We start from the raw sequence: 5,761 nt of genomic DNA, 5'->3' as shown, positions 1-5,761 counted from the left end.
GATAATATAAAACGATTCATCAACGTACTGTTTTGACCACCTTTTATGTCATATTACAACAGATGATAATATATATATATATATATATATATATATATATAGAGCAGCAATGTGCTTTTGTTTTGTTAAAGTTAAAGTTCTATTCACCAAGTATCAAACAACAACAACAACTACACGAACAGGGGACGTCACACGAAACAAAGAACCCGATAACATAAAAAAGGGATGACATTTCGAAACAAGACAAATTTCCATACAGATATATAAACACGGAAAGAGAGAGAGAGAGGCATATGGAACACGCGCGCAAACAGGAGAGAGATAACAACATAACATGCCGGCAAGCAATTAGGGACGAGGGGATCGTAAGTGACAGAAGGCAAATAAATGGAGAAGAAGTGATTATACACAAAAAGCTGCGACTCGTCGTGACGCGCGTATGGGCGGACCCCCCTGACAGGTGATCGTAAACGAAAATAGACATTACCATAGTTTTACGCCCTTCTCGCTGACAAGCGACAATTTTTAGCCTGTTAGTAATTATTTTGCTTTGCCTTAAGATTTTTTTCGGTTATCGAACAAACTTTATTTTCGAGGCAAGGCCAAGCGTTAGAACAGGGTAACACTGTGTGTTACTCACCTGCAACAGGCGCTCTCTATTCTCCTAATGCACTTCTATACGTATATTTTACAGGATTAGTCAAGTGACCTGGAGCGGCCCTCCACCATTTGTAACATTTTATTTCCGTCCACCTTCCTCAAGCTTCTAATTCCCACCCGTCTACGGTAATCGGGAGCTGCTGACTGAAAGCGAAATTTACCATATAAAATGCCGTTCTTGCAGAAATACGCGTACGTATTACGAACGCGTATAATGATCCGCCTTCACAGAATCTGATATGGCACGAGCTGAATACTGGCAGGCGGGTCCGATACCTCGCCCGATGCAGTGCAATTGTCGTCGCTGATGTCCGTTCGTCTAGATAAGAGTCGAGAAAAAGCGTGTGTATGATAACGTAAACGAAATAGAGTATACGTTAGACAGCATATGTATTAACGCAACGGGGAAGATGCGGCTGTAGAGAAAAATCCGTGTCTGGGTAATGTTCTGAGACGTTGATAGTAACCAACAGAATGAAAATGTCACAAGGAAGCAAAGAAGAGGTAACAAAAATGCTACAGAAAATGATGCGAACAGAAACGAGCAAAACAGAAACTGGAAACGGAACAGGGAACGAGTCGGTCTGCAGATACGCGTGAGTGTCGCAAGCGATAAGAGATTGGCCGCGACCTAAGGAGCGTTGGAAAGATCTGGCAAATGCGGGCGGGCGGGCGGGCGGGCGGTCAGTCTGAGAAACAAAAGGCCATTGCAAATAAGAGAACAAGAGAGAGAAATGACGGACAACGGAGACGGCGCTGTAGATATGTGGTATTATAGGGTGATAATTAATGGCGATGGTGACGACGATGTTGAAGATTAATCTCTTTCTACTTCCCGTGGGGAAGAACCCACGCTTCATTGCATATAAATAGAGATTGGACGGGGGTAGGTTGCTGTTTAGCCCCCCGTAGGCTCGTTGCGTCGCTCCGTAATAGCAAGAAAGAGACAGATGGGAAGAAACGTCATTGGTAGAATGATAATAGATTGGATGACGCCAATGTTTGATTGATAATGAATGATTTTGTGATGGACGGATGCATGTTGACACATACACGACTGAGAGGAGCGCTATCTCGTGAGTTACTGAAACGATAGACTGAACGTTGTATAGATTTGGTTGATTAATAAGTTGATCATAGATCGATTTATTGGCTCTTTGCCTATTGATTCGTCGGTCGGTCGGTCGGTCGGTCGGTCGATCGATCGATCTATTCACTCGCTCGTCACGTGGATGATGACTGAACAAGTGCGTTGATGTTTGCGTACGGCAGCGGCCTCTCATCATCGGCAAAACCCGATCATCGTGTTGAGAAGCACACTTCGGCGGGCAATTGATTTAAAAATAATAATGTCCCAGTGACAGACTTGGCAACTAGTGCTAATGCTTTGATGCCACTCAGAAAATTATAGAAGACCCTTTATCTATTCAAGTTAATTTGATCAGACGCTCGTTATGACAAATGTTTGGGCCCGAAATTAGACCCCACGAAATAACAAAATACGAAATTTGCCCCACAATCTATGAAGGGAACAGGTCGGCATTCTGGCGTGTGATTCCATTGAACTGAGTTAGATGAAGAACAAATTTCATTTGACTTTATATCAGCTGGGGCGTTCGAAATTTGCGAGGATCGGTCGCAGGTGACGATAGAGCTATTATATAAACTTAGCAAGTGATGTTATTTTATATGGCTATATGAAGAAGTATGTAATCTGCGTTTTTAGAGTAATATTTTTTGAGTTTTTCGATCTCGTAACGACGAACCAATTAGGAGAGACAGCAGGCAGCTTCACCGGCAGGTTACCTCACCTTGCGCATCTTCTGTACATATTGTGAATTTCTACCTATAAATACAAATATATGATTATGACTATCTGTAATTTTTCTTATCGTTATTACCACTACAATGAATGTTAAGTTCACTTTTTTTTATTCCTAACTTAGTGTACCCCTCAGTTCTCGCTCCATGGTATGTATTATATAGATATGGTATGGAATGTGTGGCCACGGAGTCAGGACGCTGCGTCACCGGATCCCAGTAATGCAGGCACGGTCAGTAAGATCCCATCAATTAATCTTCCCATTAAGTTACTGATATTTGTATTGTTCTTACTGCTGCTATGATTATTATCATTGCAATGGCTGTGCTTGTTGAAAGCTCGGCGTGCTCTTGTTGTGTTTCTTGTTGTGTGCCTACCTTATTCCGTTCAAAAATAGGCCTGTGCCATTATGTCTAAGCATGGGTCTGTCGTTTTCATGTCTGTTCGACGAACTCTGATGATTCTAGTATTTCATATGTCTGTTGGCGACAATATGAACGTTGTGTGACTGTCGTCGACGGACTGATCACGCTCCGGTTCTGGTGTTGTGTATGAGGCATCCCTAACTAAGAACGTACCGATCCCGTTACGTTCGATCTAACGATCGTACCAGGTTAGAGGATTCGAATGGCTTAGCTAGCCAAAATTCGACAGTCTTCCAGAGGGCGCTTGTCTGAGATTGGGTGTGCATGTGTACATGTCTGTATTGGTGTGCATCTGTGTAACACTGTGTATGTAAAAACCTCTACTATCAGCTATATATTGTATTGAGTTGCAACCGGATTGTCAGTCTGGTCGTGGTTTTGTTTGACAGTTCCAACTGCCAAGGATTGATGACACTTTTCTTATTCGCCTTGTTCACAGATAGTGCACTGTGCCCGCCGACACTGAGCCTTTTTGATCAAATAGATTTTTCTTGAAATTTGTATCTTTAGTGAGCCTCTTTTGTCCTTCGTTCGTCTATTGTAAGTGTTTCTCGTTGACCACCTTTGTTCAGGAACAGGCTGCCGTAACCTTGTCGAACAAAGCGGAAATGATCAGCTGACTGCCCTTCCGTAACGAAGTTAATACCACGACCGCTTGCACTCAAATTTGAGTCAGCTATTGGTGGCGGCCCGATGTTTTCAATGTTGCACATCCATTCGTGTGAGTCTTCTTCAATCGTCGTTTTCAGTTTCGTCCTATAACAACGTCTCCGCTGCAGAGAAGGCAAGGGTCGTTGCTTACCAAGTTCCGCCAACAAAAAACATGCTACACAATGTGTATGGAGAAGAAAAGTTTTAGCTTTATGAGAGAACGGTCGGAAGAATTACTTTCGCATTATTCAGTATTGACGATTAGATGACGCACAGCTCTTGCCGTTGTTCCGTACCACTGATGCGCGCTACTCCCAGATCATTTCACTGTTATCTATGCGCTACCATCCTGTTATTCCTATGCAAATCTTCTTGCAGATTTTCTTCCTTTCGTCCCTGGAGCAATTCTATGATTGGTGCACCATAATAACAATAATAATAATACTCTGCATTTTGACAAAAATTCTTTTTTCTGCATATTGGTCTTCTTTGATTGTTTGCGTCCAAACGGACCGCGACGGACATTTCTACCCGAAATACGAAGTAATGACGCGTGGGGCAAGCGATGATCATACGTGCGAACAAAAGTCTGACAACACGTATCTATTTTTTAATCGAATCTTTCAGTGAATTTTCGCTTGAGAAAAGGGTTGCGCTTCGAAAGTCCTTCGCTTGACTAGTCGTTGAAATTTTCCAAAATACAAAATAAAAATGTAGACTTTTCGAGAGTGTTTCCAGCTTCTAGCTCGGATCTATGTTCCGATGAGACATTGCGTTGTGTCAGGAGTTTTGTTGAGGAAAAGATCGTTTCCCTTTTCTTCGAATTAGTTAATTCGGCGCCATTGGGTATTAAACTACTAACACCTACGGCTGGGTTATACCGATTGACCGAAGGCCGAAAATCGTAGAAAGGGAAAAGTGCGGCAGTGTCCTGTAAAATAGTATAATCATCGTATAGTGATAGGGTTGGAAGCGAGGTTCATTTAGTCAGACTGCTTACTGCGAGTGAATGAACGTGTAATTGAATTGCCGTTGATTGATTGATTAATTAATTGATGATTGTGATTGACTGAATGCTCTTGAGAAGATGCTGGTCCAGAGGGGTGACTGTTATAAACAAAAAAAAACTTTGGCCTAGTGTATGTAATATCTCAAAAAATTATATCTAGTAATAAATATCGATACAATTTTATCCCCATAAAAACGCATATAAGGAACCATCACAAAGAAGGGCAATTTAGCCTCTTCCTTATTTGTTTTGCTTCAGTTTATTAATCGTTACATTTTTTTTGTTTTTCTTTTCGTGTGGTGGCAAGCAAAAATATTGATAACATTGAATTCATTTTTCGTTCTGCGCCGCTCCGCCGTTGTCTCAAATAAACAAAAAAGAAGCGCGATTTTTGAAAACGAACTTTCCACAGCAAGAATAGACGCGCTGAGTCGTTCCTTCCGTTCTGAATTTATTAAAGATATTGATAATCGTGATTATGGTACACGAGTATGCGTAGAGAGAGGAGAGTGATGCAACCGACCCGAGAGAGATAATAATTATTATAAAATATTAATTATATAAATAATAAATAGCAAACACAGTAATACTGGCAGTAATAATAGTGATGATGATGATGATGATGATGATGATATTGATAACAATAATTATTATAACGTACGACTAATCACGTTACGAAAACAGAGGTACGCTAGCGGCATAACGGCCAACCTCAATGACGGCAGCCGGCCGAAGTACGAGGCAGATGTAGCAAAAGCAAGTATATATATATATATTATACAAATGACTATGATGCAAGAAAACTAAGGGAAGAAAAAGTCGGGTTAGCGTTGGGAGAAACGATCGTAGGAGTGGTAGTAACAGCATCAGAGGCTCCACTGTCAAAAAGTACGCTGCTTATAATGAGGAGGGGCGGAAAAATAGAACGGACGCAGATAATAATGACCAGAATTGAGAAGAATAATAACTAAGATAATAATAATAGTAAAGATGATGCTGATGACGATGATAATAATAATAATAATAATAAGGAATATGTACTTTTATGTAACATATGAACAAGACTGTAAATAGCAAAAGTGAATCTTACCTAGTTTACGAAAGACAAGAAAAATAGAAAAGGAGACTGAATAAAAAGAAGTAATAGCGAAGCAGAGACAGAGATAAACAGAAATGAAAATGGAAAATAAGCTG

The sequence above is a fragment of the Varroa jacobsoni genome, unplaced genomic scaffold, assembly GCF_002532875.2.
Source record: "Varroa jacobsoni isolate VJ856 unplaced genomic scaffold, vjacob_1.0 scaffold_29, whole genome shotgun sequence".
Taxonomy (NCBI): domain Eukaryota; kingdom Metazoa; phylum Arthropoda; class Arachnida; order Mesostigmata; family Varroidae; genus Varroa; species Varroa jacobsoni.
Note: the sequence above shows the minus strand (reverse complement) of the source record.